At 39.3% G+C, this 11,676-nt stretch overlaps 1 non-coding gene across 1 annotated transcript; it reads right to left on the reverse strand.

Annotated features, from left to right (window-relative positions):
* Window positions 1-5,288: 5,288 nt before the first annotated feature.
* LOC117275900 (small nucleolar RNA R71) lies at window positions 5,289-5,395 on the reverse strand. Its single transcript, XR_004506132.1, has one exon. It is a non-coding gene; the product is annotated as a small nucleolar RNA R71 (small nucleolar RNA).
* Window positions 5,396-11,676: the final 6,281 nt, after the last annotated feature.

The following is an 11,676-nucleotide window of genomic DNA, read 5'->3' on the forward strand; positions in this document are numbered from 1 at the left end:
GAGCTTTACCATTATGTTTGGTAGTTTGAGGTCTTGAGCAGCTTCCAATTCTGCATTATGACTTGCCTGTATAGTCGGTTTTGGTTTTCAAGTAATTCAGAATTGATATTTTTGCAGTTCAGCCTGAGATTAGGCCAGAGGCATCAGAGAAGGAGCAGATTAGGCTTCAGAGGTTCAAGAAGTATGATCCTCATACATTCAATGGCGCATTTACTGAGGATGCACAAGGTTTTCTAGACAAGTGCCACTGTATTATCCGCACCATGGGTATTGTGGAGGTGAGTGGAGTCGTCTTTACTACATTTTAGTTGTCAGGGGAAGCATATAGGTGGTAGTGGGCTTATGAGGAGGGTAGACCAGCTGATGCAGCGCCACTCACTTGGGCTCAGTTTTCAAATATATTTTTGAAGGAGTTTGTTCCCAAGACCCTCCGGGATGCATGGCGCATAGAGTTCGAGCAGCTGTACATGGTTCTATGATGGTGTCGGAGTATGCCATTAGGTTCAGTGAGTTGTCTCGTCATGAACCTACCTTTGTTTCTATAGTTAGAGAGTGAGTCTGGAGATTATCGATGGACTCAGTTATGGTCTTAGATTCACCATGTCTCGGGAGTTGGAGATTGATACTCTATTTCAGCAGGTTATGGAGATTGCTAGGAGATTAGAGCATGGTCGGGGTTAGGAGATGGAGGATATGGAGGCCAAGAGTTCTTAAGGTTCTAGAGGATTTAGTGGATTCTACTCTTCAGCTATGACCCATCACGGCAGAGGCTCCATCAGCCGGCCAGTCCAGTCTACACTTCAGACTACTCGTGGTGCTCCAGTTAGTCAAGGACCCTAGGGTAAACATATGGGAAAACCATCTTTTAGTGCATCACCTACATGGGGTTCCTTTAATGATTACCCAAGTCATCCAACACAGGCTCTGTACAACCAGCCAAACCCGCAGATGGGTTGTTATGAGTGAGGCAATACTAGGCACATCGTGAGGGATTGTCCCAAACTCCTGAGAGGTGGATTTCATCAGAGTACTTAATAGATAGGCTCCACTCCAGTTAATACTCCACCTGCACAGCCAGCTAGAGGTGGAGGATAGGCGGGTAGAGGGTATCCTATAGGGGAGGCCCGTTGATATGCGTTTCTTGGTAGGGCCGAGGCCGCTGGACTAGATGACATCATTACAAGTATGGTTTCAGTTTGTCACAGTGATGAACTAGTTTTATTTGATCTGGGTCCAATTTAATGGTACGCGTCATCCTATCTTTGCTTCACGTATGGATATGCTTCATAGTTCTTGTACTCTGTTTATGTGTTTACACTTGTTGAGAGATTCTATAGTGGTAGCCCGTGTCTATCATTTTGTAATGTTCACTATTGAGAGCTACGAGGCTAGGATGAACTTTTTATTACTTAATACGCTAGGTTTTGATATGATTTTAGGATGGTTTGGTTACCACTTGTGATTTAGGTGCTCTACCGGTATATGAAATATGTTACGTGTTGTCATTTGTTTTTGCAGAACTGAGTTAGTGAAAGGTTTTTAGTTGGTGTGATGTCTATTCTACAATTAGAGAGAGAGTCCGCAGATTTATCGATGGGCTCAGTTATGGTCTTAGATTCACCATGGTGGGAAGTTGGAGACTGATACTCAATTTATGCTGGTTATGGAGATTGCTAGGAAGTTAGAGCGTGTTAGGGGTTAGGACATAGAGGATAGGGAGGCCAAGAGGCCTCAAGGTTCTGGAAGATTTAGTGGATTCTACTCTTCAGCTCTGACCCATCACGGTGGAGGCTCCATCAGCTGACCAGTCCAGTCCGTACTTCAGACTATTCGTGGTTCTCTAGTTAGTCAGGGACCTCAGGGTACTCATATGGGACATCTTTCTTTCAATGCACCACATGCATGGGGATCCTAAAGCATTTATCCAAGTCATCCAGCATAGACTCAGTACCAGCAGCCACACCCGCAGAGGGGTTGTGTTTAGTGTGGCGATACTAGGCATATCATGAGGGATTGTCCCCCACTCCGGCAATGGCTTCCACTCTAGTTGATACTCCACCTGCACAGCCAGCTAAAGGTGGAGGACAGGCGGGTAAAGGGCGTCCTAGAGGGGGAGGCCCGACCCATTAATATGCTTTTCTAGGTAGGGTTGAGGCCGTTGCACCAGATGATGTCATTATAGGTATGGTTTCGGTTTTTCACAGTGATGAATAGGTTTTATTTGATCTGGGTCCTATTTATTGGTATGAGTCACCCTATCTTGCTTCACATATGGATATGGTTCATGGTTCATGTATTTTGTTTAGGTGTTTACACTTGTCGAGAGATTCTATAGTGGTAGCCCATGTCTATTATTTTGGAATGTTTACTGTTGAAAGCTACGAGGCTAGGATGAACTTTTTGTTACTTAATACGATAGGTTTTGATATGATTTCAGGATGGTTTGGCTACCACTTGTGATTTAGGTGCTCTACCGGTATGGGAAGTCCGTTACAAGTTGTCATTTGTTTTTTGCGAAACGGAGTTAGTGAAAGGTTTTTAGATGGTGTTATGTCTATTCTACTTGTGATTCAGAGTTGTGGATGGGATCCTCATGTCGGTATGTTTGGACCGGGTTGCTTGCTATTGTGGAGCTAGGTTAGGATGAGATCCTTTATGATTAGTTCGTATGTTTTGTTTCTCCTTTGTGGAATGGATTCCTAGCATGGTATTGATAGGGAGTGGTGCTAGTCAGATTTGTTGAGTAGCCCTCTCATGTATCTCTCTTTCCATCTTTAGTTATATTCGAGTTGTGATGGTTCGGTACAGATTGCATCGTATGTGTCTAGGCGGCGTGGGATATGACTTGTTGATTGGTTGAGTATTTATGTGATATACATGTTTCGTACATCATTCGTAGTGTTAGGAAAGTTTGGAACAAGGTTCTAGTTGACATAAGTTTATTTACTTGTACCGGGTGTGAGGATGGGCAGCTACTATGGCCGGAGGTGTTATTACGGGCACATAGGTGATGTGTTACGTCATGTGGTTATATCTTTTAGATGTATGCATGAACTATTTCATCTGTTTGAGGTTGATACTATGTGTTTATGTGGGGATGATGGTAGGCTATAATCTTGTGTTTTAGTCACTTGCTGCACTCTAATTTACTGCACTTTATTCTTTTTTAGCTATAATTGATAGTGTTTTGCACTTATTTTGTGTTTTATTCCTTGTAGGAGTGATTCTGAGCTATGTAGATGTTATGGAATGAATTCGAGTGATTTGGAACTTTGAAGTCTGAGTAAAAGCCCAAGGGATTAAGTCGGGATCGTGTTCGGGGATCGATGACCAAGTTTGGACGTCAAAACACAAGAAACATCTGTACTCTGAGAAATCCTCACTGCCGCCGCGCGTGGGGTGCCATGGCTGTGAAATTATCTGCTGCCTATCAGAAATACCTCTCTGGATTTCTCCACTAATGCCCTGCATGGTGCGTCACCCCATGCGGCACGACTGTGCAATTTTTACATTGTGAAAATCCCATTTCAGCTAGGAGAAGGTGATTTCATCTAGGCCCAACCCTACTTGGTATAAATAGATGGGAAAATGTTATTTTCAAGACTTTTGACACTTATTCAACCTAGGGAGGCTAAGGAGGAGTTGGAAGAACAAAAGCACAAGGATTTCATCATTCCTTCCTCACTTAAACCCGAGTTTGGATCGAATTTATGTTTGCCTCTACTATAATTATATTTGTGATGAATTGCTCCATATCTATGGAGTAGTTCTCTTTAGAGGTTTGATGGATTTGGTGTATTGATGATTGTTTGTGGATTATAACTCTAGTTTTATGTGCTGAAGCATTTTTGGATTATTTAATTGTTGCATCTATATTCACTTGTTCATATAATCGAGAGAGGCATAACTTGTGTTTTCTTTGCATTATATTATTGGTTGAGTTTATTAATTCTTCTTAGTAATCGAAAGAGGCTAGTTGAATCATTTATTAAACCTAGTTAGGAGAATAATCGAAAGAGGTTTTCCTAAAGACCAATCCACTACGCATTCTTGTATATCTTCACGTGCTTAAATTGGTTCATCTTGTGAGGTTCAGACTTAATCGAGAGAGGATTTTTTGCTGAACATTTGAACTAATAATTGAGTAAATTCGAGAGACTCACTTCAACATTAGAAGTGAATTATCTAGAGTTAGATCCCAAATAATTATCTTGCACCTATCCTATCAACCCCTATTTTCTCTCACTGATAACTTCCTTGTTTACCTTTGTTTCGATTGTCATTAGTCAATAGCTTTATATTTTAGTTAATTTTAGTTAGAAATTATATAATTCTCAATTGTGATCATCTTAGATAGCAATCAAGCTAGAAACTACGAAAATACTGTTTAAATCCAATCCCTGTGGATACAATATTATACTATACTGTATTTGATTAGCGAGCATAATTTAAGTATGTTCCGAGCTCGTCAAATTTTTGTTCCGTTATTGGGGATTGGCAATCAATAGTGTTTGAAATAGTTTGTAGTGCTAATTCAGGAATTTTTCTTTTTATTGTATTTTATTTTTCTCTTTTTACGTTTGGTGTTCATTGGCTGTGCGCATGTTACAGGTTCAGAGTGGTGCATAAACAGAAATTCTGCGAAGGAAGTGCTACCACACGAACCAAAGATAGAAAAACAACTATGACATATGAGGAAGGAAATAAATCTCACTGAGACATCATAAAAGGTTGGGAAATCCTCAACCAAAGAAACTATGGTTGGAAACGGTGATGATAATGTAGATTTGGTTGTAAGAGAGGCAGCCCAACAATGAGAAAAAGCTATACGGGATGATGAGGAAACAATAATTAGAGATGCACAAAATATCTATGAAGAAGAGAGGAGTCTCAAACTTAATCAACATCAACCCTTGCCTGGGAGACAACTTGGCGATTATGCTAGACCTGTCTACAATCAAGGTTTATCAAGTGTTAGACCACCTCCAATTGCAACAAACAATTTTGAGTTGAAGCAAGGATTGCTTCAAACCCTTCAGATTTGTTGTGTCTTCAGGGGGAAGCCAAACGAAAATCCAAACACTCATCTAATGAACTTCGAGGAGATTATGAACACCTTTCAATATAATGGGGTGTCACAATATGCAATGTATTTAAGGGCATTCCCCTTTTCACTTAAAGATGATGCTAAAGAGTGGATTTGGAGTTTGCCCAGTGGATCGATTAGAATATGGGAGGACATGACCAGAAATTTCCTTGATAAATATTTCTCCTCGGCTAAGATGGGCAATATTAGAAGAGAAATCCATAACTTCTGCCAAAAAGAGACTGAAACTGTTTTTGAAGCATGGGAGAGGTTTAAGAAGATAGTTAGAAATTGTCAACATAGCGGAATTGAACTCTGGATGCAACTCCAGGATTTTTGGGAAGAATTGACATCGGCCTCGCGTAGAACATTGCGCAATGCAGTTGGAGGCCCTTTGATGAAGAAGACTCCAGCGGAGATAGTTACAATTCTTGACGAGTAATCTGAAGATGCAAATTAGTGCCCCTTTGAGAGTGCTGAAAGAAGAAGATCAACTGGTGTTCACCAAGTTAATGCTAATACATCTGTGCAGGTACAGCTTTATGCTACAGCTAAGGAAATAAGGAAGCTGACCTTAGCCTCGATACAAAATGAGCCTCACGCAGCTTGTGATACATGTGAAAAAGGACACCCTACTCATGAGTGCCAAGCCTAACCTGAGAAAGTAATGTTGTAAGGGACTACAATTATAATGCAATGGGTCAGAGGCACCCCGATGTTTCATGGAGCTCACCTGGAGGTACTGCGAAAGCTTGGCAACAAAATAACTCTAGACCCAGGGACAAGGAGCTCCGGCATACCAAAATCAGCAGAGGCAGCAATTGCAGCCCCAACAGCCTACTCAGCCTGGTCTAGAGGATCTAATGAAGGCTTTCATTATCAAGACAGATGAGAGATTGGACGCGCATGGAGTAGCTATCAAAGAACTGGGCAATTATTTTCGAAACTTGGAGAGACAAGTGGGACAGATTGCAACAATTTTAGTTGAGAGAACTTCATGAACTCTACCGGCTAACACTAAGAGAAATCATAAAGAAACAGTGATAGTTGTAACTCTGAGAAATGGGAAAGTGTTGAAAGATCCCACCCCGATCCAAAATATTGTGAAACTTGAAAAAGGAAGGGGGGACAAGCTGAAGAATGATATTGATAAAAAGAAGAAAGGCCCGATAAAAGCGGAGAAAAAGAAGAAGGAAAATAAATCAAGTAGGGAGGAACATGATGAGAGCGATCATATGCCTGCTTTACCTTTCCCCCAAAATCTATAAAGAGAAAAGCTGGACAAGCAGTTTGAGAGATTTTTGGATGTGCTGAAACAGGTTCATGTAAACTCACCATTCACAGAAGTACTCTCACAAATGCCTTCTTATGCCAAATTCTTGAAAGAGATCCTTACAAATAAAGGGAAAATCGAGGAGACCTCAATGGTTAAGCTCACAGAACATTGCAGTGCAATATTGCAAAACAAACTCCTACAAAAGTGTGCAGATCCACTAATTTTTACTATACCTTGATCTTTAGGCTCTATTAATTTTGATAAATCTTTATATGATTCTGGTGCCTCAATTAATTTAATGCCTTTATCTATTTATAGGAAACTGGAGAAGGAGATTGGAGAGATAAGGTCGGTGCCAATATCTTTGCAGCTGACAGACCAAACGACTTTAATACCCGAGGGGATAGTGGAAGATGTGTTAGTTCAGGTAGATAAGTTTGTATTTCCTATGGATTTCATAGTGGTGGAAATGGAGGAAAACAAGGAGGTCCCCCTAATCCTAGAAAGGTCGTTCTCAGCAACGGTTAGAGCAATATTGGATATACACGAGAGGAAACTGTAAGGCCCCGTAAAATTTTGCATAAGAAAATAATGTTTCGTGGTGCCGAATTGGGCTTACGTGTTTGAGGATTGTATAAATCCTTCACGACGAGCTTGCGATCTGCGGCTCAAACTTTTTGGGTTGAACAATGCACTGTGGGATAAAGGAAAAGTATTGGCAGAAAAATGTGTTTTTGCGGTCCATTATGCGACCACAGAATCACTCTGAGGATCGCATAATGGCCGCAGAGTGAGGTAGGAGAGGGGAAGTTTTGGAAACCATTCTGCGGTCGACTATGCGACCGCAGAACTGTTCTGCAGTTCATTATGGGATCGCAGAACAGGTCTACGGGCCGTATAGTGATCGCAGACCCATACATATTTTTGCCAAGTTTTGGACACCAATTATGCGGCCGATATGCGGTCCATATATCGATTATGCGATCGCAGACCTTATTTCGGAGCTTTATTTTTGGGTTTTTATAACACGACCCTACTTCGTTAAATAGATGCAATGGACCATTTTTTGAGCAAATATCTAATGGTTTAGAGAGAAGTGAGAGTGTTTTAAAGAGAGAGGAAATCCTAGGCTAATTATTCATCAAGTTTTGCTCAAATCTTGGAAGATTAACAAGGAAAGCCCACAAGGTGTTCATCCTAAACGTAAGATTCTAGAATTGGGTAATTAGTAAGATAATATTTGGGCATGGGCATTGTCCATCTTGCATGCATGTGTTATCAAGGGGTGTGTAGGATGATTGTTGAGCTAAAAATGGTAATGAATGGGTTGTGGGATGATGGAATCCTCCATAAAAGGACCTTGAAACCTTAATGCACACCTAGTGTTTGATAAAATGCTCAAATGAGCTAAAACAATGATCATCTTCCAAATTTTGGTTCAATTTGTTATATTTCTCAAATAGATTGAAGTTGCTATGAATTCCGGAATATTTTACAGTTTAAGGAAGCTCCATGGAGTTATGTTGGCTAAACTTCTTTCCTAGAAGTGAATTCCATGATGTTCTTGTAAGTCCCGAGTTATCCTTTATAAATTAATTATTCCGAATAAGCTTTATGTTGAAAGGTATATGTTCAAATGCATTCCGGATGCTCTTATCATATGATGTTATCCTTCGGGAATGTGTTCAAAGCAGGAGTTGGATATAAAAAAAGGTTATGATTCCAAGTAGTGTTTCAAGTGAAGGCTATTATGCCAAATTGTGTAAGAAGTCTCAATGTGCCTAAGACTCTTAATTGCTCATAGGTGTACTAAAAGTCGTGATTAGAGATTCTTTGTTGTCGATAATCTATAAAGATGCTTGAAAGTGAAAGTAGTGAGTTGGGGGATATAAAGTGTAGACACTGTGCCAATGATGAAAGTTATGATTGTGGTCAATAGCGCCAATGAAATGAAATGATGTGTGAAATATTATGAAATGAGCCCTGATTCAATTATTTCAAATTGACTCCGAAAATAGAATTATCCAAAAGCTTATGTACTCAAGTCATGTCCAAATATGATTGTTCTAACTAATGCTACGCTTCGTAAGTATTCCAATGTGTTTTAAGCCTTTACATATTTATGAGTTGAAATTATGTATTGCCCTTTTAGGGAAAGATACTTTTAAGAATATTCTCTATGTTGATGTTTATGATGAAGAGCCTTGAAAGTAATGAAATGAAAGTATGGAATATGAGATACAGCCACCGTGCCATGAATGAAGAATAATATGTATGGCAAAAAAGGAGCCGATGAAATAATGATGTTGTAAGTAATTGAAAGTACTAATGGAGTGATAGTATGAACATGAAATGTGGTTGTTTGCCTAAATGAGAATTACGAGGTGTTGTATGTCCCAATGGTTTCAACTATAGTTGTATGCTTCCAAAATAATGTATGTAAATGACTTCGATGTTAAGTCCTCAAGAATCATGAACTCAGCTAATGACCTCAAGATGTCAAGTGAGTGAATAACGAGATGAAAAGGAGATGTCCTATGCTAAAATGATGATGAACCTTAAGAAAAGAAATTGGGCTCATGTGCCATTGAAATTGACTTATTGATTCACCATGCATGTGCTAATGTAATGAGCTATGTTTCTCTATGATGAGCATGAACATGAAGTGTTCCAATGATCCGGGAACTTACGACCTTAATGTAATGTTAAACATGTCGCTTTGAGTTTATATATGGTTATGTGCATAATGATGTGTATGAATTCTATGGACGGGCTATGAAACGTATATGTGTATAATATGTGAATCTTGTGAATGGTCTATGAAACACACAGGTGTATTGTCTAATTAAACACTGTGAACGGTCAGGTGTATTGTGTAAGTAAACACTATGAATGGTTTATGAAACGCAAAGGTGTATTGTGTAAGTAAACACTGTGAACGGTCTATGAAATGCACAGGTGTAATGTGTAAGTAAACCCTGTGAACGGTCTATGAAATGCACAGGTGTATTATGTAAGTAAACACTGTGAACGGTCTATGAAACACACAGGTGTATTGTGTAAGTAAACACTATGAACGGTCTACGAAATGCACAGGTGTATTGTGTAAGTAAACACTGTGAAGGGTCTATGAAACGCACAGGTGTAATATGTAAGTAAACCCTGTGAACGGTCTATGAAATACACAGGTGTATTGTGTACGTAAGCACTGTGAACGGTCTATGAAACGTATCAGGTGTATTGTGTAAGTAAACACTGTGAACGGTCTATGAAACGCACAGGCGTATTGTATAAATAAATACTGTGAACGGTCTATGCAACACACGGATGTATTGTGTAAGTAAACACTGTGAACGGTCTATGAAACACACAGGTGTATTGTATGGTATATGTGAATCCTGTGAATGGTCTATGAAACACATAGGTGTATTGTCTATGGAATCCTAAAAATGGTCTATGAGACGCATAGGTGTATTGTCTATAGAATCCTATGAACGATCTATGAAACACATAAGTGTTTAATATGATATGTGAACACTAAGGACGGTCTATGAAATGTATAGCTGTAAGATAAGAGAGGGATGGATGGTCTAGTGAGACGCATTGTTAACGCAGACATTACGTGCCATTTTCATTGGCCTTGTTTGTACATGTTGTTTCAATTACTTTATATTATGTATTCCACGCTTAGTTCATATGGCTCAGTTAATCCTAAACGAAGTTTAAAATGATGTAAGCATAATAAGACTTGAAATGTGAATCTATGGGATATTTCGTAGTTCTTGATGTACTTTATATGACTCTTATTTGAATTACCATGATTTTATATGTTGTTCTGTTTGCCTTACATGCGAGTACTATTCCACATGTACTCATGTCCCTTTTGCCGGTAGCGCTATATCTTTTAATGGATGCTTGTATACTTCTACAAGATGATATGGATCTTTGGTAGGGATCTTCTGCGCATTAGATTATGGTGAGCCCGCTACAATTCCAGTGGGCATTTGAGTCTAGTTGGTTTTATGTACTTAGGTATCGACTGTCATAGAAGCTCCATGTACACTGTGGGTCATGTACTTAAGTTTTGAGCTTCTTCATGTATTTATGTTCACAGATATTTGTGAAGCTATGTACCCAATGTATGAGCTATGTTCACAGATATGGGCCATTGAGCCATATGTATTTAATATGAAAGTCATGATCTAATTATGTTTTGATAAATCATGCATGAGTTATGATGAGAGGTTGATGTAACGTAGGTTTTCTCAACTGGGTTCACTCGGTTGAGTGCCGGTCGCGCTCCTCGAGTTCACGGCATGACAAAAACGCATTCTTAGAGTGGGTGAAAGGCTGTGACTTTTGAGATGGATGGATACAATGGGTGCAAAAAGAAAACCCAGTTGCGAGTATTGAGTGGAAAGTGAAGGGCTCACAAGAGAAGGTTGCAGTGAGCGACAAAGATAAGTGTGGGGTGTACCCCAAAAAGGCTGAGAAAAAGCTATCTACATGGATTTGTGCATTAGGTCGGGCGCGAGGAATGAAGCCCGACTTTGACTCATACCCCGACTAGATGTTCAGGGTAGTTTCCTTTACCTTATGCTTTTTAATTGTGCCATTGGGACATGGCACAGCTTAAAGTGTGGGATGGGGGATTAGTTGTATGCATATGTGTTAGTCTTTTTAGTTGTAGTAGTTTAAAAAATTTGAGAAAACCATAAAAATTTTAAAATTTTTGATTTTTTCCGACGACGGATATCATTTGACAGGTTTCTTGAGGGATTAGAGTCGAAAGAAAAAGAAAAAAAGATTTTCTTTTGTTAGATAGTGTAATAATTCCCCCTTGGTTTTTCTTAGTGTCGCGGTTCTTTTTCAAAGATTTTGTTTGAACCAGGTGTAGTTTAATTTTTGTTTTGTAGAGTAGTAGGAAACCTTGTGCTATGATTTGAATTGAAGGTAATGTTTCTTAACTTTATTAGACCTTGAGAATAGTAAGTGCTTTAGTTGTGACGCTTAGGCTCAGTTTGTGACTCTTGTATAAGTACCTTAAATTGTATGATCTTAACTTTGATTAATTGTTTTGACTAGAGTGTCTTGATAGTCCAATCCTGGATGAGTTATGTGGCATGTGTGTGTGAGTCCTCATTGCATTTGATGACTAGAACTTGCCCCGTGTGTTTGCAAAGCGAATGCTATATGATTTTACCCACCGAATTGTTATGTATCGTAATTATCCCCTTTGAGCCTGTAATCCTATTTATTTGGCAACCATATTACAAGCCTTACCCATTTGTTTGAATTGACAATCTATATGAAC

The sequence above is a fragment of the Nicotiana tomentosiformis genome, chromosome 4 (assembly GCF_000390325.3).
Source record: "Nicotiana tomentosiformis chromosome 4, ASM39032v3, whole genome shotgun sequence".
NCBI classification, from domain to species: domain Eukaryota; kingdom Viridiplantae; phylum Streptophyta; class Magnoliopsida; order Solanales; family Solanaceae; genus Nicotiana; species Nicotiana tomentosiformis.